The sequence below is a fragment of the Dryas octopetala genome, chromosome 9 (genome assembly GCF_963921425.1).
Source record: "Dryas octopetala chromosome 9, drDryOcto1.1, whole genome shotgun sequence".
In the NCBI taxonomy this organism is placed as follows: domain Eukaryota; kingdom Viridiplantae; phylum Streptophyta; class Magnoliopsida; order Rosales; family Rosaceae; genus Dryas; species Dryas octopetala.
The window spans coordinates 6,216,034-6,242,846 of record NC_141374.1 but is presented as its reverse complement, the minus strand read 5'-3'; the positions used below and the strand labels follow the sequence as shown (position 1 = coordinate 6,242,846).

At 38.9% G+C, this 26,813-nt stretch overlaps 1 pseudogene; it reads right to left on the bottom strand.

The window, feature by feature from the left end:
• Positions 1-17,457: 17,457 nt before the first annotated feature.
• On the bottom strand, positions 17,458-19,690 carry LOC147273448 (dynamin-related protein 4C pseudogene; annotated as a pseudogene).
• Positions 19,691-26,813: the final 7,123 nt, after the last annotated feature.

The following is a 26,813-nucleotide window of genomic DNA, read 5'->3' as shown; positions in this document are numbered from 1 at the left end:
TGGTTCACTTTATTGATTTGTTTGTAGTATTTTTGCATCTTTTTCACTTTACAATTATTTTCAGTTTGAACTAATTTGTGATTTTCCAATAAATCTTGTTACAAAAGTCATAGAGGAGTGAGTACTTTCCTAATTAAACATAAAATTTAAATTGAGTCCATTGTGTATAAGGAATTAAAGAGAGGCAGTTTTTCTTAGTTGAGTTCATTATTTTTTATTTTTCCTTCTTGAGTTTATTTGGTGTGGTTTTGCATCCATGTACAATCAATACGAATAGTTGAGCCAAGTGGCTTTTTCGCAGCTAAGTTGTAGTGCCTACACATCCCTACTCTTGTTGGTTGCTGTTAAGTATGTTGTACTTTTGATATTCTATCCATGTGCACTAGGCTTGCATTGAGAATGTGAGAGCATGTCTGGATGATGGAGTTGCAGCTGTCTTAACAGCAATGCTGAAGGCAATCAGATTCAGGTAAACTGGAAAGTTCATATTATTAAATGATGAATTGGTCATATATAATTCAATTTGTATAGGCCAAAAAGAATTATTGAGTACTAGTGTGGCAGTTGGTCATGGGATTGTGTCTACTGATATATAAGATAAATGGTTTTTTTTTTTTTTTTTTTTTTCGGGCCATTAGAATTGCATAATTTGCAGGTTGATGGAGCTTTATACATAGTCCATTTTAAAAAAGTAATCTACCTTTTTCATGGTATTTGTTCCTAAAATATTTTCATTGGCAGGTTGGATAAAATATTTTCATTGTTGATGCTTGCTAACATATATATGAATTTGCCATATTGCTTCCAGCAGATTAATACATTGAATATGTTGCGTTATGCACAGGATTTGCTACTAGCCTGTCATATTTTCATGCCGTTATTACTTATTTAATTTATTAGATATAACGTCCTCATCAAAGATCAGAAAATGACAAGCAATTGTTAATGTCAAGTCTGTGGTTCACGCACCTTGGGAAAACAATAAAAATTAGGATTGCTCAGGTACAGGATATGTGAACACAACCTTCAATATGTAAAATCTTGTTTTGTGTTGGCTAAAGTTACCAAGCTGCCATCTTTCTTTTGCTTCATTGGAGTCTAGCTGCTTCCCTATCCCATTTTTAGTATAATTTGCATGCCTACATTTTATTTGTCCAAATTATTAACCCATCTTCCTACACTATATATCAGTAAAATTTTGCTTATGTGGATGTATTTCATAGTAACAGATGTTGGTTTTTGCAAGTATATACTCTATCTATTGTGAACTTTATTGTTTTATGCTATCATAGGCGTTTTCACACTTAGGTTCGTGATGAGTGTGCAATTTGCATCACTTTATGATACTAACTTCCTAACCTAGAATGCAAGAACTTGATACTTTATGTACTTTTAGTTTGTTTTTGTGCTTGTAGGATTAAATGAGCAAATGAGAGGAAATGAGCTTAAAAGACCAATTTTGGAGGTTTTCCTAGTCAAACTAGGAAATGAGAAGAAATCCTGGTCACACCAGGAAAGGTGCAATCCTAGTTCAATAAGGATTCCTGATCACATCAGGAAGTGTCATTCTTGGGGAAGAAGAAATCACCATTGCCAGAAGTCATAAATGAGAAGTCCTAGTTGGAGCAGGAAATCCTGAATGAACTAGGAAACTTAATCCTTGTTGGAAAAAGAGTCCTAACCATGTTAGGAGACATCAAGGGCATTATGGTAAAAGTGGAAAAAATGGGAAAAAGAATCTTGAGGAAATTTTCTAGAAGGATCTGGAATCTGGAAGGAATCTTTGGAGAATCTCAGACAGAATCTTTTGGGGAATCTTGACTTTTGGTCAAAGTCAAAGGTCAAATGTCAAAGTCAATGGTCAACCGTGCCACATCATCACATGACATGAACCACACATGCAGCCCATGCACTATGGGCCATGCACATAACCCTAGCCCAAAGGACCAAGGTCATGCGCCTATTGCAAGCCCAATTGGAGGAAGCCCAAGTTGTGCCATTCCAAGGTCCAAGAGCCCAAGCCTATGCCGCACTCACTCAGCTGATCCAAGGCCCAAGGAAGGAATCCTTCATGCTCAAGGGAAATCTCATAAGATTCAGTCAAAGATCACAAGGAATCCTAATTGAACAAGAAGTCAAAACCCTGGAAAATGAACACTAAATTTCGACAGTGATTCTGTATTTCTACAGAGCGAATCAGATGTCATGCCATATATGGTTGGAAAGCTACGGATGTTAGCTTCGCAGGGAATTTTACGGATTTCGATTCCGAGTTTTCTAGCTCAAGATATGGCCATTTTAGTAAAGGTAGCGCAGCAGTTCCGCGAGCTGAAAATAAGTTAGGCCCAAAAAGAGCCCAAATCAGCCCAAGGCCCATGCTTGGCCGAAAATTACAAGTCTTGATGTGCAAGGAAAGTGTCAATCCCACATTGAAAAGGAGAGGAAAGCTTCAGCCCCCTTCACTCTATAAATACATCTTTATAACACAAAGAGAGGGGGCCTTTTTTGCAAGTTCTGAAACCCTAGCCTCTCTGTCTTTTTTTCTTGCCGCCTACCCTAGCTCTCTCTCTTTCTCTTTTCTTTTCTTGCTGCAGCCACCTCTTTCTCTTCTCTTTTATTTTGTGCCGAAGCCTTTGGGAAGGAGGACCTTGCAGCCACGCCACCACCTTGTGCCACCTTGTCGCTGCCACTTTGAGTCATCACGCCACTGCTGCCACGCTGCTGCTCCTTTGTTCCGTTGCAGCCACCTAGCAGCCATCTTGCCACCTTGTTGCAGCCTTGCCGTGGAGCCCAAGGGCAGCAAAGCTGCCACCTCTTCTCTTCTCTTCCTTTTTATTTTCCTAGTTTTAATGATGTTTTATTTTATTGTGAATTTAATTATGTGTAGCTAAACATCTAGCTAGGGCGAGGATGAAGCCCTAGTTATGCTATTCACTTTTGCTATGGATTGTTGAATTTTTATTTATATTACATGTTGATAAATCTTGAATCTCTGTTATATTTGAATCTATTTGTTTGCATCTTTGATTGATCACCTTAGGTTGCATGCATCTAGAATTTGTTATGAAATTAAATAAGCTCAAAAGGATGATAATTTCAGTTGGTAACAAGTGAATATCTTAAGAAAATATTCATGAGAAAAGAGGTCATAGATGACGTAGGGTACATTAATTTGGATCTATGCTCTATGTGTTTGTCGTTCTTACAAATCTTAATAAATCTCACATGGTTAACATGCGCCTAGGGAATGCCTAACAAAGCTCTTAGGACACATGTGTAGATAACTAACTTTGGAAGCTTAATAGGCTCTCAGTTATGCAAAAGAAGAATGATTGCTAGAAGGGGAATAACCAAAGCCTTTTGGTAGACAAACTTTATTGACATGTATGTTTTGTGATTGTTCATATATCCATAGTAAAGTGAATGGTATGCTTGTGGTGGATTCTGATCCCTAGTACTTCTTTATTATTGTTTTCATTCAAATCAAGTCTGTTGCTATTTTAGTTGCTTTTCATATAATTGTTTTGTTTTAGTTCTCTAAATCAATCCAAACCCCCCTATTGCGTGTGTGTGAGTTAGTGTAGATTTAATTGAATTTAATTGAATTAGTAATTGTGACATTGATACAATTCCTTGAGGGATCGACCTCGTATTTGCAAGCTTTGCTACTCTGCGATTCGTGCACTTGCGAGTTAACCTAGAGTTGTTAAAAAGGTGTAATATAATTGCTCTAGGAAAACAACAACAAGTTTTTGGCGCCGTTACCGGGGAATTGTTATTGGTGTTAATTACTAGTTTAATTACTTTTAATTGAGTCTTTTTATTTTTCTGTTTATATCTTGGTCTATTACTAATTCTCTTGTTTTTAAGGTACAATGGAATCAAGCTCAAAGACCACTCTGTTAAAACAAGAGAAGGAAGCCAAGGAGAAAGTGGTGCCGATTGCTACTGAACTCAAACGACCATTGAGTTATTTTTCTTCTCCAACATTACTTGAGCATCCCACGGGCATAGCCTACTCTCAAGTGGAAGCTGACCAATTTGAGATCTCAAGTGGGACAATCAAACTCCTACCAACCTTTCATGGTCAAGAGGGCGAGGATCCTTATTTGCACATCAAGGAATTCCATGTGATATGCGAGATTGGCAAGCTGCGAGGATTAAGTGACGAGCAAAGGAAGTTAAGGTTATTTCCTTTCTCTCTTAAAGATAAAGCTAAAACTTGGTTATATTCTCTGCAGGTTGGTTCTATTAGAACATGGAAGGAATTGGCAGATAAGTTTCTTTTGAGGTTCTATCCAGCTAGTAAAACAACCATTGTGAAGAAGCAGATATGGGGATTCACACAAGCTGAAGATGAAGTTTTTCATGAAAGTTGGGATAGGTACCAAGAGCTTTTGAATTCTTGTCCACACCACGGTTTTGCTCCATGGATGCAAATTGACTACTTTTATGAGGGTTTATTGGAACAAGATCGCGCTATGGTGGATATGTCTAGTGGAGGGGCGTTGAAAGAGAAAACATTTGAGGATGCATGGGCGCTATTTGAGACGTTAGCATTGAATTCTCAACAATGGAACAGGAAGAAGAAAATGGAAAAGAAATCAGCTATGGAAGTTGAGATGGCTGAACTTAAGCAGATGATGCAGATGATGGCAATTCAGGTTTCAAAGTTATCACAAGAAGAGTCATGCAATGAAGTTCAAGTTAGGCCGAATACACCACCTCCTATGGAACATAGAAGTACTTATTTGGAAGGCATGATTGCTGCATTGGCTCAGAGTACAACTTCTATGTCCAATGATACAAGGTCTTTTATGGACAAGACGGAGGAGCAGATGAGTGCCACAACAAGAGCCATATCAAGTTTGGAAGCCCAACTAGAACAAGTGACTTCAACTTTGGACAAAGTCGTAAAGGGTGTACCAATTCGTGATGAACTTGAAGCAATTACTACTTTGAGAAGTGGAAGGGTTGTTGATAACAAAGTGGGCACTACTCGAGTTGAAAAGAATGATGATCAAGATGATGATGAGATCGAGATATTAGAGCCTAGACAAGTTCAGAAGTACAAGGTGGATAAGGAAAAGATCAAGCAAGAGGAGGAAGATGAAAGAAAGAAGCAAGATAAGCTCACAGCCATTAAAGCTAGCAAGCAGGCCGTGACTCCTCAACCCATTCCGAGAGCTCCATTGCCTTTTCCTCATCGCAGAAGGAATTTAGGAAAGAAGGATCAAGAAAAGGAAATTTTGGAAATGTTTAAAAAGGTGGAGATTAACATTCCGTTGCTTGATGCCATTCAACAAATTCCTAAGTATGCCAAGTTTTTGAAGGAGTTATGCACTCATAAGAGGAAATTCAAAGAGCATGAGCAAGTGGCTTTAAGTGAAGAAGTGAGTGCTGTTTTGTTAAGGAAGCTGCCACCCAAGTTGAAGGATCCAGGTAGCTTTACAATTCCGTGTTTGGTTGGGAATCACAAATTTGAGAAAGCATTGTTAGATCTTGGAGCAAGCATTAATTTGATGCCATATTCAGTTTTTGAGCAATTGAGTTTAGGAGAACTCAAACCCACTGGTGTTACACTTCAATTGGCAGACCGTTCAGTGAAAGTTCCGAAAGGTATAGTTGAGGATGTATTGGTTCAGGTTGCTGATTTGATTATGCCAGCTGACTTCATTATTCTAGAGATGGAGGATATCCCAGCTAAAGGAAATGAGTTGCCAATCATATTGGGAAGACCATTCATGGCCACAGCAAACACTAAGATTGATGTGAGTACTGGGAAGTTGACAATGACTGTGCTTGGTGAAACTGTTGAGTTCGATGTGTTTGGTGCTATGAGATATCCACGTGAGGAGGATGATTGTCTAAGAATTGACTATATGGATTCACTACTTCAGGAGGTCACGAAGGCACGTTTTGTAGAAGAGCCGTTGGAAGTTGCATTAGGGGAGTCTGATCATTCTACGTGTCAAATGGTGGAAAATGTGCACTCATTAATTGAAGGGAGTTCAACACAAAAAGGCAGATGGTCCAACCAGTTTGAAACGTTGGTCTCTACTAATCCGAAATCACTACCTTCCATTGAGCAGGCACCTAAGTTAGAACTGAAGCCACTCCCTGAGCACTTGAAATACGTATTTTTGGGAAAAGACAAGACCTTGCCGGTTATTATTGCATCTAATCTGAGCGCAAGCGAAGAAAAGAGACTATTGGCCGTTCTGAAAGAAAATCGATTAGCATTGGGATGGACCATAGCCGATATCAAGGGGATCTCGCCAACAGTATGTATGCATCGAATTTTGCTTGAGGAGGAGTCTAAGCCTACCCGTGATGCTCAAAGGAGATTGAATCCAACGCTTAAGGAAGTGGTGCGCAATGAGGTAATCAAGTTATTGGATGTTGGCATCATTTATCCTATTAGTGATTCAAAATGGGTTAGTCCTGTTCATGTGGTTCCAAAGAAAAGTGGACTCACAGTTGTGAAAAATGATGAGAATGCATTGGTTCCCCAAAGAACAAAGACTGGTTGGCGAGTATGTATTGATTATAGGAAGCTCAACACCGCAACAAGAAAGGATCATTTTCCTTTGCCGTTCATTGATCAGATGTTGGAAAGGTTGGCTGGCCATAGTCACTACTGTTTCTTGGATGGGTATAGTGGATACAATCAGATTTTATTGCACCCGAAGATCAGGAGAAGACGACTTTTACATGTCCTTTTGGCACATTTGCATACAGAAGGATGCCGTTCGGACTGTGCAACGCACCGGCCACATTTCAGAGATGTATGATGTCTATCTTCTCAGACATGGTGGAGCGGATCATCGAGGTATTTATGGACGATTTCTCTGTTTTTGGTTCTTCTTTTGATACATGCCTTAGTAATCTGTCTCTAGTATTGAAAAGATGCCAAGAGGCCAATTTAGTGCTTAATTGGGAGAAGTGTCATTTTATGGTGCAACAAGGGATAGTTCTTGGTCATGTTGTCTCTAAGGATGGTATTCAAGTTGACAAGGCTAAGATAGATGTGATACAAAAGTTGCCGCCTCCAACAAGCGTGAAAGAGGTGAGAAGTTTTTTAGGGCATGCTGGGTTCTATAAAAGATTCATTAAGGATTTTTCCAAGATCTCAAGACCTCTGTGCATGTTATTACAAAAGGATGTGTATTTTGAGTTTGATGAAGCATGCTTGGATGCGTTCAATAAGTTGAAGACACTACTCACATCAGCTCCTATTATTATGCCACCCGATTGGAATTTTCCATTTGAGCTCATGTGTGATGCAAGTGATTATGCAGTGGGTGCTGTTTTGGGTCAAAGAGTGAACAAGTTGCCACATGTGATCTACTACTCAAGCCGAACTCTGAATGACGCTCAGTTGAATTATTCGACTACTGAAAAGGAGTTACTTGCTGTGATCTTTGCGTTGGAGAAGTTTCGATGCTATTTGATTGGTTCAAAGATCATCATCTACACTGATCATGCAGCTCTGAAGTATTTGCTAAATAAGAAGGATGCAAAGCCAAGATTGATTAGATGGACTCTGTTGCTACAGGAATTCGATATTGAGATCAAGGACAAAAAAGGGTGTGAAAATGTGGTAGCAGATCATTTGAGTAGAATAGTCAATGAGGAGAAAGCTGAAGAGGACACATTGCCTTTGAGAGAATCATTTCCAGATGAGCAACTTTTTGCTATTCTTACAACTCCTTGGTATGCGGACATAGCAAACTATTTGGCAAGTGGAGTGCTTCCTGAAGATTTGACATATAATCAAAGGAAGAAGTTTTTGAGTGATGCGAAGAAGTATTTGTGGGATGATCCTTATTTGTTTAAATATGGAGCTGATCAATTGATTAGGAGATGCGTGCCGGAATTGGAGCAAAAGAGCATAATTGAAATGTGCCATACTCGAGAATGTGGAGGACATGGAGGAGGAAAGAAGACCGCTTACAAAATTCTTCAATCAGGTTTCTTCTGGCCTTCTATTTTTCATGATTGCCATCAGTTTTGCCTTACATGTGTGCGATGTCAAAGAATGGGAAACATCTCCGCTAGGAATCAGATGCCACTTAATGTCATTTTGGAAGTCGAGATTTTCGATGTTTGGGGCATAGATTTTATGGGACCATTCCCTTCATCTTTTGGATATGAGTATATCTTGGTTGGAGTGGATTATGTATCCAAATGGGTGGAAGCTATTGCATGTAGAACTAATGATGCTCCAGTGGTTACCAATTTTCTCAAGACCAACATCTTTGCACGTTTTGGCACCCCAAGGGCAATCATTAGTGATGGAGGATCTCATTTTTGCAATAAATTGTTTGAGGCATTGATGAAGAAATATGAGATTAGGCACAAAGTAGCTACTCCATACCATCCACAAACAAGTGGGCAAGTGGAAATTTCAAATCGTGAGATTAAGTTCATTCTGGAAAGAACGGTGAATGCTAATAGGAAGGATTGGTCGACAAAGTTGAATGACGCTTTATGGGCTTATCGTACAGCTTACAAGACGCCCATTGGAATGTCCCCATTTCGTTTGGTGTATGAGAAAGCTTGTCATCTACCGGTTGAGCTTGAGCACAAGGCTTATTGGGCAATAAAGAAGTTCAATTATGATTTGAAATCAGCTGGGGACCAACGGAAATTGCAACTTAATGAATTGGAAGAAATGCGACATTTCGCGTATGAGAATGCTAAGTTGTACAAAGAAAGGACAAAGCTCTATCACGATAAGAAGTTGGTGCCAAAGGAGTTTTGCATTGGTATGAAAGTGTTGCTTTACAATACTCGATTGCGTCTCTTTCCTGGCAAGCTACGTTCTAGGTGGCACGGCCCTTTTGAGGTTCTCCAAGTATTCCCATATGGCGCTGTTGAGATTAAGAATCCTAAAGATGGAACAGTGTTTAGAGTCAATGGTCATCGTCTTAAGCCCTTTATTGAGACTGACTTCGATCCACAAGAGGAGACTGTGACTTTTAAGTGAAGATGGGCATGTCTGGCTGAAGACATGAAACTTAGCGCTTCTTGGGAGGCAACCCAATTGTTCAAAGGGAAGAAGGACGAAAGTATGGATATGGAGTCAAGATGATGCTTCATTTCGCGGCATGGCCAGGGAAGTCCTAAAACCCTATCTTTATTTACTTAGTTAGTTGTGTTTCTTTATTTTAGCTTTTGTGCATTGCATATTCACATCTTTTAAACATTGAGGACAATGTTTCTTTTAAGTTTGGGGGTGGGGAATGCAACGCATTTTTATTTTTGTTTAGTTGGTGTGTTTATCATTAGTTTTTAAGTTTTTTTTAAAAAAAAAAAGTTTTGAGGGTGTCAAATTCACATTAAAGGCATCTATTCTTAAGATTTCATCTACCATAGTGATGGATTTGAATCTTTAAAAGTGTGCAACAGTGTTTTAACAACAAAGTCTTTGAGTCTTTTGGTTTGTTTTAGTCTTGAGTCCCCAACTAATTGATTTGATTGTGTATAGTTGTTATGAGCATAGTTTGCCTGTATATATAGTATGTATTCTTCTTTTTCTAGTATTGCTTCATAATATGCTTTACAACTCTATGAATTTGGGCTTTGTTTTCATGAACTTAAGTGATGATTTGCATGACTAGAGATGCATATACTTGATAGAGTAGACTTATATGACCTAAGTGAGCTTTCGAGCCTTGTACTTCAATTATTGAGTGTTAATAGTACTCTAATCTTTTCTTGTCATATAAAGTCGTTGTGATCTCATTACTCATTCTTTTGATTAAGTACTTGGAATACAATTGTGAATCAAGAAACTAGAACTTCTTCTTTTTATTCTGTACAAAGCATGGATATAACTACATGAATCTTAGGAGATGATATTAGGCCTTATTTGTTTTTAACCCATAGCCTAAAGCCTACCTTATGTTATAACCCTAGTCAAACATTTTGAGCCTAATGACCTTTTCTTTGTTTACCCCTATACCAAACCCTAAGTTTAGGGGAATTTTACTCCTCTATCTGTTTACCTTACCTATGGTTTTGCATTGAGTTTGTGAATTAGGAGGTTGAAAAGAAATATCTATGCATAGCTTGATACAAAAGAAAATGAATTGTGCTTAAAGTGTGTATGCCGTACCCTAAAAAAAAAAAAAAAAAAAAAAGAGAAAAGAAAAAGAAAAAGGGACGATTTCAAAAGATTGAAGTAGAAAGGTGTTCAAATTCGAGCCATGAGTGCAAATTATGCAAGGAATACCTCCATTGTTTTCTCTATGCAAACCCATAGTTTTAAACCCTTTGTTATCCATTTCATTTCATTTCAATACCATATCCTGACCTAAGCCTCTATTACAACCCTTATGGAAGCCCTACTTGATCTTGGGAGAATTGTAGTTCATTATGTGGAGTTTAGATAAAAGGGAAGCCTATGGTTATTGATTCTATTCCAAGTATTTTAATTCCCTCTCTTGAGATCAGTGCTTTTGTTTCAATGGGCCTTTCTTTCATGATTAATATGTGGCTTTGTGTATTTGTTACATATTATCTCTCACATATACTTGAGTGCACATGTCAACCCAATCTCTGAGCGCTTTATTATTGAGGGTATGTCATTGTGAGAATTGGTGTTGATGCTATTTTGTATATACTGATTTAGTCTTGTTTGTCTAATACTTGAGTTTGTGTCAAGGATGGTCTAAATGTTTCGTGGAGGAGTAAGGTATGTTATTTGAAGCACTATTAGAAGTTGCAGAATAAATTCTATATGTACCTTGCTTAACTATGCTATTGATGGCTACACTCATGAATTCATGTGTTGGGATGTTTTGAGTCTGTCTTGAGTCTGTCTTGAGTCTTTTCTTTGCTCTTTTTGCTCGAGGACTAGCAAAATCTAAGTTTGGGGGTGTGATGAGTGTGCAATTTGCATCACTTTATGATACTAACTTCCTAACCTAGAATGCAAGAACTTGATACTTTATGTACTTTTAGTTTGTTTTTGTGCTTGTAGGATTAAATGAGCAAATGAGAGGAAATGAGCTTAAAAGACCAATTTTGGAGGTTTTCCTAGTCAAACTAGGAAATGAGAAGAAATTCTGGTCACACCAGGAAAGGTGCAATCCTAGTTCAATAAGGATTCCTGATCACATCAAGAAGTGTCATTCTTGGGGAAGAAGAAATCACCATTGCCAGAAGTCATAAATGAGAAGTCCTAGTTGGAGCAGGAAATCCTGAATGAACTAGGAAACTTAATCCTTGTTGGAAAAAGAGTCCTAACCATGTTAGGAGACATCAAGGGCATTATGGTAAAAGTGAAAAAAATGGGAAAAAGAATCTTGAGGAAATTTTCTAGAAGGATCTGGAATCTGGAAGGAATCTTTGGAGAATCTCAGACAGAATCTTTTGGGGAATCTTGACTTTTGGTCAAAGTCAAAGGTCAAATGTCAAAGTCAATGGTCAACCGTGCCACATCATCACATGACATGAACCACACATGCAGCCCATGCACTATGGGCCATGCACATAACCCTAGCCCAAAGGACCAAGGTCATGCGCCTATTGCAAGCCCAATTGGAGGAAGCCCAAGTTGTGCCATTCCAAGGTCCAAGAGCCCAAGCCTATGCCGCACTCACTCAGCTGATCCAAGGCCCAAGGAAGGAATCCTTCATGCTCAAGGGAAATCTCATAAGATTCAGTCAAAGATCACAAGGAATCCTAATTGAACAAGAAGTCAAAACCCTGGAAAATGAACACTAAATTTCGACAGTGATTCTGTATTTCTACAGAGCGAATCAGATGTCATGCCATATATGGTTGGAAAGCTACGGATGTTAGCTTCGCAGGGAATTTTACGGATTTCGATTCCGAGTTTTCTAGCTCAAGATATGGCCATTTTAGTAAATGTAGCGCAGCAGTTCCGCGAGCTGAAAAATAAGTTAGGCCCAAAAAGAGCCCAAATCAGCCCAAGGCCCATGCTTGGCCGAAAATTACAAGTCTTGATGTGCAAGGAAAGTGTCAATCCCACATTGAAAAGGAGAGGAAAGCTTCAGCCCCCTTCACTCTATAAATACATCTTTATAACACAAAGAGAGGGGGCCTTTTTTGCAAGTTCTGAAACCCTAGCCTCTCTGTCTTTTTTTCTTGCCGCCTACCCTAGCTCTCTCTCTTTCTCTTTTCTTTTCTTGCTGCAGCCACCTCTTTCTCTTCTCTTTTATTTTGTGCCGAAGCCTTTGGGAAGGAGGACCTTGCAGCCACGCCACCACCTTGTGCCACCTTGTCGCTGCCACTTTGAGTCATCACGCCACTGCTGCCACGCTGCTGCTCCTTTGTTCCGTTGCAGCCACCTAGCAGCCATCTTGCCACCTTGTTGCAGCCTTGCCGTGGAGCCCAAGGGCAGCAAAGCTGCCACCTCTTCTCTTCTCTTCCTTTTTATTTTCCTAGTTTTAATGATGTTTTATTTTATTGTGAATTTAATTATGTGTAGCTAAACATCTAGCTAGGGCGAGGATGAAGCCCTAGTTATGCTATTCACTTTTGCTATGGATTGTTGAATTTTTATTTATATTACATGTTGATAAATCTTGAATCTCTGTTATATTTGAATCTATTTGTTTGCATCTTTGATTGATCACCTTAGGTTGCATGCATCTAGAATTTGTTATGAAATTAAATAAGCTCAAAAGGATGATAATTTCAGTTGGTAACAAGTGAATATCTTAAGAAAATATTCATGAGAAAAGAGGTCATAGATGACGTAGGGTACATTAATTTGGATCTATGCTCTATGTGTTTGTCGTTCTTACAAATCTTAATAAATCTCACATGGTTAACATGCGCCTAGGGAATGCCTAACAAAGCTCTTAGGACACATGTGTAGATAACTAACTTTGGAAGCTTAATAGGCTCTCAGTTATGCAAAAGAAGAATGATTGCTAGAAGGGGAATAACCAAAGCCTTTTGGTAGACAAACTTTATTGACATGTATGTTTTGTGATTGTTCATATATCCATAGTAAAGTGAATGGTATGCTTGTGGTGGATTCTGATCCCTAGTACTTCTTTATTATTGTTTTCATTCAAATCAAGTCTGTTGCTATTTTAGTTGCTTTTCATATAATTGTTTTGTTTTAGTTCTCTAAATCAATCCAAACCCCCCTATTGCGTGTGTGAGTTAGTGTAGATTTAATTGAATTTAATTGAATTAGTAATTGTGACATTGATACAATTCCTTGAGGGATCGACCTCGTATTTGCAAGCTTTACTACTCTGCGATTCGTGCACTTGCGAGTTAACCTAGAGTTGTTAAAAAGGTGTAATATAATTGCTCTAGGAAAACAACAACAGTTCTGAAGTTATTCAATGTTAAGGGGAAAAATATATGATGTATATCCATATTGCAACTTTCTGTAGAATTGTAAGCATTCTTTTATGGCACATATATACTTTTAAGTTCTATGAAATTGGGCATGTCACATGCATGTGCTTGAATACTTATCCTTGGCCCTGAAAGGGAGAGGAAGAGTACCCAATATATATAATCTTGTATATGCCAATGCAACAAAGTCTAAAGTCTTCTCGAACTACCTATGATCTTGTGTACCAATCTAAAGTCTTCTCGAACTACCTATGATCTTGTGTACCAATCTAAAGTCTAAAGTCTTAAGTCTTATTAAATCTGAAATATTATTTTTTTGGTTCTCCTTGCAAATTTTTGTGGAGACGTAGATGATGAGGGGGTAAAATGGCGATACATCAGCAACTTTTTTTTGTGGAGACGTTGATGATGAGGGCAAAAATTTAGTTCAGGTGGCCATATCTTTCTTTTAAATTTTGTATAATTCCATAGGTTTTCCATATATTTGTTATGACTAGCAAAAAGGTGATAAAAATTCTTGACTAAAGATTATTGTCAACTGTGATGATTGACTAACGTTATAATTGATCAATGTGTCGTTAGGCTCTAACTTGTCATATAAATGCATACATAATACTCATGGATGATAATTTACTCTTATCCTAATTATCATTGTTTTTCTTCAACCAAAGACCATGCAGATAAGCATCGTTATGGTGTTGTTCGGCAATTTTTTGTGAAGGAAGGTAACAAGTGCTGCCAATTAATATTTTGTAAGTGAAGACGGCCTTTAGAAGTGGTGAATCATGCACCTATTTTTGTGCAAGTGCATGAGCTGATTATTGGTTTTTTTAAAGGGAGGCTAGCTTAATTTAGATACTAGGATGAGATGGGGTAATTAATTATGGATATATGCTCCATATTTTGGTGCAATGTCTAATCCTTTTTCGGAAGGTCTTGAAATACTTGTATTGGATGTTGGAATTAATGGTAATGGTAATGGAATGGATTGAGATTGCACCAATTTCAAGCTTGAATGTCAATTTATATCTTTTATATCAAGATTGTAGTACAAATTGGATAATAACAGTGATATTATAGTACAAATTTCATAACAGTTTATATTAAAACATAGAAATATAAAATAGCATGCACATCAGTTTAATATAAACTTAAAAATATAAAATAGCATGCACATCAGTTTACAAAAAACAATCTGATGTCCAACATTGTCTTTTATATCAGTTATAGATTAAATACAGATGTTTTAAATACATTCAAACATCTATTTACAGAAAAAATCCGATATGTAACATAGCATGTAGATCAGTTTTGGGAGCATAAAATGATATCTAAGGTAGTTTACATATCAAAAATCACATAAAATACGATGTAGAAACAATGTGTTTCCTATCTTTAATATCAGTTTCAGAATCTTAATTCATCAGAAAATTGGAGAACTGATATTTAAAGGACCCATTGGACATTAGAATTTAAACAAAAAAGATGTCTAACCTCATTATAGATATCAGTATAAAACTGATATCTTAAGTAGGTACATTAGATATCGTCTGCCTAGACATCGCCCGAAAACATGAAAAGACATCAGTTATTCACTGATATATAAAGGGGGTATTTGTTGTAGTGAGTTGAGAACGCTACTATCTACATGCCTACTTGAAACAAGTAGAGAGCTCAGACAAAAAAGAAGCAAGTAGAGAGATCCATTAATTTCATCACTACTTTGTATAACATGTATGATATATATATATATATAACTACGAGTCTAAGACATAATAATTAATTTTATTACTCACAAAACAAAGAAAAAGTGGACATCCTTTGCATACTGTGAACATCCCATGGTAGAAATTAAGCTAGCTATTGATGATGACTTACCCGGCCATGATGTGAAGCTGCAGTTCTTGCTGAGCTTCTGCCATGCCAAGCTGAGAACAAGTTCCACAGACACACGGAGTTAATGACTGAATTGGGGGAAAGAGTAGGAGAATACTGTTCATCGATCCATCTATCCTTTCATATCATGGAATTATTGAGTGATGAGTCTGATGACTGATGAGTGTGTCCACTAGCAAGTAACAACATTAACAATTAAAATAAATACGAGACAAATTTTATATATTATATATATTTTTTCTTTTACAAAATAAATTTGTTCAAGACCATTAGATTTTTAGTTCTTTGACTTTATATATAACAAATCGGAATGGCTTTTACGAGGGAATAATTGTGAAATTTGAGACACTAGCTGTTTTATAAGAGTCCTTCGATTAATTCAATGTCACATATTTTTATTTACTTAAAACCTATACCAATTTGGCTTTTTTACAAATCACTCACCTGAACTATACCCCGATTTGTAAGTCACTACTTAAATTAAAAATTGAATCAATCTCCATCTAATTCCATCAATATATCTGATAAAAATAAAGATATATTGGTCTTTCCAAGTAAATTTTAAGGGATATTTTGGTCTTTTTGTTTTTTGGGTGGGAGTGGCTGGGTTGCTGGGCTCAATTTTTTTTTTGTTTACGTTTTTTCATTTTTTATTTATATATTTAATAATAAAAAATTAATTTGAAAAGATTAAAATATCTTTATTTTTAACTGAAATATTGACGGATCTAGACAAAGATGATACATTGCAATTTTTTTTTCTTTTAATTTAAGTAATAGATTAATTTAATTTTTGATTTAGATAGTAATTTAAAAATCGAGATATAGTTCAAATGAGTAATTTGTAAAAAAAACCTACCAATTTTATCACCCAATAACTCACCCTTAAAAAAACATCACTCAAATCCATTTTATTCCTCATCCTATTTTTTTTTTTTTTACTCCATATCACCATACGGTTCACCCTATAGTCTATAGTCTATACCCTCCATTTTATTACTACGGCGAGTGGGTTATACCCGCGCCACTGATGATGGTCCTTACTTTCTGGGTTGTGGCCTCTTCGGCTCTGGTATTGCTTTCGCCGGCCTTTTTAACCAACACGAAAAAAATAGGGATGACGCTAGAGAAATTTGGGTGTTTGAGGCTAATCAAAATGTGAAACCCAACTCGCGCATCAACCCCTTTCCAATGCTTAAGAGTTTCAATTATGACTTTGATGGTTTTGGTGGAGCTGCAAGGCAAATCAAGTATGACTTTGATGGTTTTGGTTACGATCATTTTCCAGAGCACAATACCAAGGGCTTTCTTCTTTTCATAACGTTTGAATATGAAGTCACCAAATCGGACTTCCTCGTCGGTTTATTTACATTTTTACATATATAATTTATCAGTGATTTTCTCTCAATTGCAAGTGTCTCAATGATCAATTCTTGTTTGCAAAGTATACAACAATAAAGTTGTTAATCGTGCATTAATGCCACTTGTTTTATGCAATGTAATCAATTAAAATATGCTTAATTTTCCTTTCACTTATGTCTAGAGTTTGTGAAGTAGTGAAGGGTTATAGGCTAATGTTGTTATGTAATCAAGCCTAGTAACTAGAATTCTGAAGCTTGTTGATGGAATATAGGACAGATATTTTCTTTCTTTCTTTCTTTTATTTGATAATTCTAGTTACATATTTCAATATGTTTTGCAGTTTGGAACTATGCACCTGTTTCTGTCAATCAAATAGTTGGTGGTGGCTGTTTTCATTTGATTGTTACTGCTTTATTGACTGCTTGGGTTTTTCTTTTCTTTGTTTCGGCTTTGCTATTTCTGGTGGCTGTTTATGCTGGGCTTTGCCCTTTGTAATTCTTTCTTTGGTTTAATAGATTGTTTATTTTCGGAAAAGAAAAGAAACAATGGTACAAATAAAGCAGCACAACACTAGGATTAGCAGCAAATCAACAACATACATTAATAAAAGACTTGACAAACCTAAGATAACTAGATTAGCAAACACTTCAAGCCAAAAGAAAAGAATTACAAAGGAATCACCACTCCACGCGACGGAATCACCACTCCAAGCCGCGCCTTCTTGGCCGGAATTTCTTCAAATTCCGGCGGTATTTTCCGTCGACCCAAGTATCAAAGTTTATCCTCTCTTCATTCTCCATCTAATTATATAAATGGATTGGGTTGTTGCTTAAAACTGAAAACCCTCTATCTCGCTGCCCTCTCGCCACCCATTCGTCGCACCATGTCAGTCAAGGCCCATACCGAGCCGAGGCGACCGAAAATGCCGGTCAAACCGAGTGCAGGTTTACCGGCATTCCGGTTCCGGTCTCGGTAAACAAAAGGGTCATCCGAGGGGGGTCCGGTTGGTTGCCGGTTTGAGGTTCTTGGTTCGGTAACCAGACCGAACTCACCCCTAGAAATCTTACCCACAACCTCTTTGGAATCCTTGAGCTTTTTGATGCTCTTCTTGAGCTTCTGACGCTTCGCTGCAACTGATGGAGATTCCTCCAACATTCTCTCAATCCCATCACCATAAGGCCCCATGAACTCATTCACAATCTCCATCTCTATGTCTTTGTTCACCAGGGTTGCAACACTCAGCTGCAAATGCAATGCCATGCAATCAACCAACCTCCTCAGAACAATCTTCCAATACGCAGTAATCCGCATTTTCAAGTCAAAAGCCTGAGATAGATCAACATGTCGGTACTGCTGAAGAACTCCAATTTGAACCGCCCCAATACCCTCTACTGTTATCTCAGAGCGATTGTCATCATCTAAGACTGTCCTGTTGAATTCACTCTGTCCACACATCAGCCTTTGCAATTCAGATACATATTCTGGATGACATGTATAATCAGTATGCTTCTCCATTTCCACCATCTCCTCCATCCACTTAATCGACCTTTCTTTCATCTTGGCAATTAGACTATGGCCAGCTCGTCTGGTACACATCTGAAGCTGATGATAGTTATCAACATTACGCATTAACACCGAAAGAACCACTTCCTCAATGTAATTCCACACCTGCTCAACAAACCTGATAGGAATGCTTGAAATTCCCTTCACTTTTCCCTGCAAAATAACAAGAAAAGCATTCCGGGGAACAAAATTTGGAAGGCCAATGCCTTTTGATTCCTCCAAAATCTTAATCTCCTCAATCAAGAAATTACTTTTGGGGTCACTTTCAGCACAGCTGTGGAGTTCGTGTGCATACTGATTGAGCATCTCCACCAGCCGAGCAGTGCAATGCATGTGTTTCTCATCTGGGTACTCATCAAGATGACAGGCTATTCTTTCGACAACCCAATGATCTGCATAAAAGCAGTCATGGCCTCAGCAACAGAAGACAGGCTCTTTGGCATTTTGTTGAGCTCCGAGAGATAATGACTCAGCTTGTCATTGATCTTCTTCTCAATCTCCGGCAAGAGTCTAGCAATGCTAGTGGCTTGAATTTGCACCAACTTTTGGGCCAAAACTGAAATCCCAACCATAGATTTGTCAATCTTTGAAAGCCGAGGATCAGTTTCAAAGAGTCGGTCAGAAATAGCCCTTGCCTCCGCATAGCTTTCATCACCAATCCGATTCCTTACACAGACATAACCAAGACCAATGTTGACATCATCTGATGTAACCTTGTCTAGTAGCCCGTCAGGTGCCGTATCCACCTTGGTAACCACAGCCAGAGTCCTCTCACCAGTTTTATCCACAATCTGCGACATCTTGATCGATTCACAGGTGGTGAAATCAACATTAGCAGCCAACACATTGAGAATGATGCTCTCGTCTGGTTTTATATAGTCCATGATCATATCTTTGATTTGGAATTCAATATCCGCAGGCTGGCCACGAACAGGAACTCTAGTGATTCCAGGGAGATCCACCATGGTCAAATCCGGAACACCATTCTTTTTCACCAACAGAGTCAATGGGGCTTTAGAAATTGCCTTACCTTCCCCTGCAATCTCATTCGTGGCATTGATAATGTCCTCAGGAATGTGCTCCTCATCAGTACGTTCAACCTTGTCATTGTAGTGCAAGGAAAGCTCTGGTTCAGGTTCGGAGTGGTGTTGGAGCCTCATGATAAGGGGCACCCTGGTACAGATGCCTTGGCCACGTGGGAGGCTGATGCCGGCAAGTGATTCAAGGACGCTGGATTTTCCAGAGGACTGGTCGCCCACCACAACAATGGTGGGGAGCTGAATCCCTTCCTCCATTACCATGAGGGTTCGAAGGTTGTCAATTGCATCAAGCAGAGGACGGATTTTGTCATTGTAGGATGACACAATAGGTGCATGATGTTGTTCTTGTGTTACTGATGATGAGCCTTCATCTTCTACATTCATGGTGCTTGATTTGGTTTTGCAGTCACTCATAATTTCTTTTCAAACTTAGCTAGTCTGGAGAGAAGAGAAGAAGAAGAAAGCTAGTCTGCTACAATGCCTATCTCAGGGATGCCCTTGACTTTTGTCTTATGAATTGTTTCCTACTTACACAGTTACACTCTTTACACTTTTGTGTCATGAATTGGATTTTCCCATTCACACTCTTTTGGAACAATCGATTCCCACTCAAATTCTTTAGTCTTTTTTTTAAAAAAAAAATTTTTTGGCCACTAAATTCTTTAGTCTTTAGTCTTTCTTTAGTCTTTAGTCTTTAGTCTTTATTCGTACACTTTTGTTGGAAAATTGTACGATAAAGGGCTCCACTGATGGAGCTGGTCACGTATACCATTATAACCTATTGGTTGAATCATTTAATCTAGTCTAAGAGATGTGAAATAGTGGAAAAAAGCAAACCTCGAACGGCTATAATAAAGATTCTGAATCACCAGCATTGTGCTTTTTAACCTTCTTGGAGAAGCACCTTCTTGGGGAAGGACCTTCTTAACATTGTGCTTTTTAACCTTCGCGGAGAAGGACATTTTCACCGTCCTATTTTTTATACAAGTTTTGACATAATATTTAAATGTGTCATATTTTATATAGAATTTCAATTATCTAAATCGTCTATTTTTTAGATTTTTATTAAAATATCAACTTTATAAAAAATTAAGTAAATCTGAAATCATTTATCTATAAAGATTAGATAGTCAACATTGTTGTAAATATATTATTATGTGTGGCTATTCCTGTAATTAGTTATACGGGCATATTAGTAAATATTCAAAACCTAGTAAACCCTACCTCTATATAAGGATATTTATAACATGAATGAAATAGACATATCATATTTTCTCTGCCTCTCTTTTCCACAAACCCTATTTTCTACATACTTTTACAACACGTTATCAGCACGAAAAGCTCTTTGGACTGTGGATTGCTAAACGAAAGAGGATCATCATTCAATCTGTTCTTCAACCAAGTAGGTTTTATAAAACAATTTTTATGTTCATGTTTTAAAACTTTGATTGATTGAAAAATTCTCCATGAAGTATAAACCCTAAATCTATGTGATTGGTTTATTTGGGATTATATATTTTATACATGTATTTGAGTTGAATGATTACATAATAAAAAGAGAAAATTTATTGGGGTGATCGGAAACCACCCTTCGCGGCCAGCAGCCGCCAGCCCCCTCACCCAAGCGCACTGCCTGCAGCAGCCTATCGCTGCCAGCCCCTCAGTCTTTCACTGCCAGCAGCAGTCCCTCGCGCCTTGCAGGCCCGGGCAGCCTTGCTGCCCAGCAAGCCCAGCAGCCACGTCAGCGCCACTCCCACGCTGACACATGACGAGCCTCCTGAAACTTTGTAAAAAGGAGATTTTAATTCTTGCCATGCCTAGGATTTGAACCCAAGACCTCTTGTGCACCAACTTGCACCTTAACCACTGAGCTGCTGATGGTTTCTTGTTAATATTCAAACCATTTAATATATATACTCTAAATGCCAGAAACTTTTATTCAAACAATTTTGTGATATTTTTCTGTTCTACTTAATTGGGTATATGAATATTTACTTGTTTAAATTTTTGCACTAGAATATATGTGTACAAATTGCAGGTAATTAATGAACTAGTAGTTCATACATAAATATTGAACCTGTAGCTTCAATGATGCCATATAAAGAACCTGAAGTTTCCTTCATAAATTCACTATACATGATAAAACCAGTAGATTTTACTAGGGGTGGACACGGGTAAGGTTGGGTCGGGTTTGGGCACAACCCGCAGACCAACCCGATGGGCTCGGTTTGTAAAATTTACAACCCAACCCAAACCATTTATAGGTTACAAACCAAACCAAACCAAACAATTGTTAATCGGGTTGGATTGGTCGGGTTATCCACTTTGGGCCTACACAAAAAAATATTTGAACTAAGAGACTTATATAATTAAGCCAATGAAGGCCCAAAAGCGAAAAGCCCATGCGAATGTTGCAGTTGGGTAAAGTGTTTGGAATCACTTTTATAGAGAATGGATTGGAGATGAGTTCTCTTTCTAGCCGATGTGGGATAGTGGCATAGCTAGGACTTTTGCTATTCTTTCTTCTTGTGTTTTTTTTTTTGTTGACTCTTTGCTTCTCTCTCTCCCTCACTGTCACTCTCTCCCTCACTGTAACAAAACCCACACCAACTACCATTATAATAACAAGACGGCCCTGTAAGCCTCCCCTTTTCTTCTTCTTTTTATGTTTTTTACATTATTATATTTATATATTTCATAATTAAGAGTTTCAAGCCCTCCATGTTCGCCATTAGAAAGAAATGTTAACTGGAGGAATTAGGGATCAAAGTTGATTGGTCATCTACAAGGCTCACTCTCATCTCTTTCAAGTGTCACCGGCGGCACTCTTTACTGCAAAGGCATATGGATGTAGAGAGAAGCTAGAGAGGTGGGAGGATGAAGATGAGTGGAGGATTCCTGCTAGGTGGTTAAGCGCTGCGGGTTGGTTCGGTCTAGATCGGGTTTTTAGTTCATGCACCCGTAGACTGACCTGCAGCAGGTCGGGTTGGTCGGTTAGAGCACCGACTACCTTTGTTTCCCTCTCTCAGACTGAACCAAACCAACCCATTCAGGTCGGGTTGGTCGGATTGGTTGGGTTGACCTACACTTTGTCCACCCCTAGATTTTACATGTCTATACCATGTTATAGAATTTGAAGTTCTTATTTATTGCTTATGAATGTTATTGCCCAAAGCACTAATTATGATTATTTGTTCCTTTCAACCAAAGAATGTCAAATCTCAACAAGCTTGATTTTTTCGCTTTGAAAGTTTCGGGAAAAAACTATCTAAAGTGAACTCAAGATGTTAAGCTTCATTTGACTGCCAAGAAGATGAGATCGACAATCAATGACAATGTTGTTGCAAAGTCTCTTAAGGCAAGTGTCATGATCTTCATTAAGAAGCATATGGAGGAAGCACGCCAAGTTGAGTACCTCGCTAAAGAGGATCCAGGAGCTCTTTGGGTTGCTCTGGAAGAGCGATTTAACCATCAGAAGACCATTTTCTTGCCTGAAGTAAGACATGACTGGCAGAACATCCGTTTCCAGGATTTCAAATCCGTGAATGAGTATAATTCAGAAATCTGCCGGATCCGGTCACTCCTCAAATTTTGTGGGGAGGAGCTCACCGAAGCTGACCTATTGGAGAAGACTTTCTCCACCTTCTCTGCCTCCTGTTTGGTCCTGCAGCAACAATACAAGGAGAAGAATTTTACCAAGTTCTCGGCATTGATCACTACTCTGTTGCTTGCTGAAAAGAACAACAATTTATTAATGAGAAATGATTAAGTCCGACTTGTCGATACTAAAGCAGCACCATTGCTTGAAGCAAACGCTGTTGCTCATCGCGATTCAAACCGCGAAAGAGGATACCGAGGTCATGGAAAAGGCACAAAGTCCGACCGCCTGAGATACGGAAGGAAAGGTTCTCAGAGAAATGGCCCATATGACCGAGGCCAACGTGGCCAAGGCCCACGTGGTCAAGGCCCACGAAACTCGAATTCTAGTGGCCAAGACCCACATGGTAGGAACCGCGGTCCCTCGGCCTCAAGAACTCGAAATGAGAGGAACACTGGTCCGGTCCATCGCCACCAGAATCAGAACCAAAATCAGAATCTGAATCAGAATGATCTCTGTTACCAATGTGGAGGAACTGATCACTGGTCTCGCACCTGCCGTGCATCAGCGTAAGCTGTAAATGAGTATCACGCTAGTTGCGGAACTCGAGAGACCAATCTCGTTGAGGGATCATTTCCTATGGATACCACCTTAGAGGTCACTGATTTCCAGGCTGCTACTGGACACTTCGAGGACTAGAAACTTGATGACATGGATATGATCGGCGCTTGTGCCGTATTTATTTTCTGAATAATGTTTTTCTTATTTGGATTATTTTGGTGATTTATAACTTGGATTATTTGTTTTTGGAAAATTTGGTTATGCTCGAATATTATTTAATTCAATTAAGTTATTTTCATACATGTGATCCATTAAATTAAATTAAATTTATGAATAGGCATGTTTTGTGGGGAAGTTTGTTGTCTGGCTGACAGTGCTCCTACGCACTCCATACTCCAAGATCGGAAGTATTTTTCAAACTTATTGCCTACTCATACCTCTGTGACAACCATATCAGGCCAATCCAACCTGATAGAGGGTCATGGCAAAGCCCATTTTTATGTTGTCCAATGGTACTGAATTACCATTAATGAGACCTTATATTCTCCAAGTTCCAGAAGAACGTTGTTGAGTTTTAAGGATATTCGACCCAACGGTTATCGCGTGGAAACCACTGAGGAAAATTGAGTGGAATATATTTGCATAACCTCCAATTTGTATGGCCAGAAGCGTACATTGGAGAAATTGAAATGTCTATCGAGCGGTCTCTATATGACCACATTAGATCGATTGAGACAAATCACATAGTTAACCAGAAGTTAACCAGTTTGAGCAGTTTCTTGCTATGGCACGATCGGTTGGGACACCCAGGTCAAAGTATGATGCGCCGTATCCTCAATTCATCACACAAGCATCCCCTTACTAATAAGGATCTTGTGTTTAGTGATACACTATGCCAAGCCTGCTCACTCAGAAAGTTGAATACTAGACCATCATATGCAAAGACTAGTAAATACTCCACCCTTTTCCTGCAAAGGATACAAAGGGATATTTGTGGACCTATCCAACCACCATGCAGACCATTTAAATATTTCATGGTTTTGGTTGATGCATCGACAAGGTGGTCACATGTTACACTATTGTCCACAAGAAATGCTGCCTTTGCTAAACTCCTCGCCCAGATCATTAAATTGAGGGCTCACCACCCGGATTATCACATAAAGTCCATAAGACTTGATAATGCCGGAGAGTTTACATCGAAAACTTTCGGTGATTATTGCATGTCCCTTGGATTGATGTTGAACATTCAGTTCCCCATGTTCACACCCAGAATGGTCTCGCAGAAGCGTTCATTAAAATATTACAAATGATCGCACGACCCTTGGTTATGGGCACCATGCTTCCAATTTCTAGGTGGGGTTATGCAATCTTGCATGCAGCCATGTTGGTCCGGTTGAGGCCCACTGCTACTCAACCTTACTCTGCGTTACAACTGATGACTGGGTACGAACCTGACGTTTCGTACTTACGCATATTTGGGTGTGCAGTTTACGTGCTAGTTGCGCCGCCACAACGTACCAAAATGGGTCCTCAACGGAGGATGGGCATATATGTGGATTATGAATCCCCATCTATTATACGCTTTTTAGAGCCCTTGACAGGCGATCTCTTTACCGCGAGATTTGCGGATTGTCACTTTGATGAGACAGTTTTCCCGCTGTTAGGGGGAGATAAGAATGTCACTGTTCCTGAAGAACGACGTGAATTGGCGTGGAATGTTCCCACTATGTCTCATCTCAATCCCCGAACCGCACAATGTGATAGTGAAGTGCGGAGAATTCTAGATCTACAGAGTATAGCTCATAATATGCCAGACGCTTTCTCTAATCTAGCTAAAGTGACGAGATCACATATACCTGCTGCAAACGTGTCTGTAAGGATATCCGTCCCCGAAGGACGTGTCGTCCCAGATGGACGAGGTACGGCCATAGCGACTAATCAGTCATATGTCCCTGTCCAGAAGCGAGGTAGACCCCTAGGCTCGAAGGACTCTTATCCTCGGAAGAGGATAAATTTGGCACAAACGAGTCCTCTTGACATCGCAATCTCAACTGATCCATCTCACGAAATAGTTCCGGACTATGGGTCTGTCCTAGAAGAGACGGTGTTGGGGGACACTCCAACATCTGAACTCACTCCCGAGAACATAGAGATGTCTATAAATTATGCATGCTTAAGTGAGCTCTGAAATTGAAACGAGATTATCATCGATGATATATTTGTATTCGCGGTAGCTGCCGAAATCATAACTAGCGATGACATCGAACCTCGCTCTGTTGATGAATGTCAACGTCGAGACGACTGGCCAAAATGAGAAAAAGCAATCCAGGTCGAACTAGATTTCTTGACAAAGAGAAAGGTGCCTGTCATTCCTACACCTTTCTCATGTTAAACCTGTAGAATTTAAATGGGTATTTGTAAGGAAGCGTAATGAGAAAAACGAGATTGTGAGATACAAGGATCGTCTAGTGGCGCAAGGATTTTCTCAACGCCCTGGGATTGATTACGAGGAAGAGTATTCCCCGTAATAGACGTCATAACGTTCCACTACCTTATCAGTTTGGTAGTTTCTGAAAAACTGAGTATGCAGCTTATGGATGTGGCCACTGCTTATCTCTATGGGGATCTTGATACAGAGATATATATGAAAGTTCCCGAAGGACTTAAGATACCCGATGCAAATAGTTACAGACCACGGAACACGCTCTCCATTTGTTTGAGGCATTCACTTTATGGATTGAAACAATCCGGACGGATGTGGTATAACCGTCTAAGTGAGTATTTGATCAGATGAGATATGTGAATAATGATATATGCCCTTGTGTGTTTATTATGAAAATAAGTTCTGGTTTTGCTATTGTAATTGTTTATGTCGATGACATGAATCTAATTGGTACTCCTGAAGAGATCAAGGAAACCGCTAAACACCTGAAGTTAGAATTCGAGATGAAAGATCTTGGGAGAACGAACTTATGTCTCGACCTAGAGCTCGAGCACCGTGCAAATGAAATTTTGGTCCATCAATCGAATTACATCAAGAAGATGTTAAGACGCTTTAATAAGGATAAAGCGAAGCCTTCTAGCACACCCATGATCGTCCGTAGTCTAGATCCTAAGAAGGATCCGTTTCGTCCCGCAGATGATAACGAAGAGATATTGGCACCAGAAGTCCCATATCTAAGTGCAATAGGCGCATTATTGTACTTGGCTCAATGTACTAGACCGGACATCTCATTCGTTGTGAACTTGTTAGCTAGATATAGCTCTGCGCCAACACGCCGCCACTGGAATGGCATAAAAGACATTTTCCGCTACCTTAGAGGTACGACGGATATGGGCTTATTCTATCCCTATGCATCAAGGAATGGATCGAACCCCCTCGATCCTCGGAATGATGCCCGCCTTGTTGGATATGCTGACGCAGGGTATCTATCAGACCC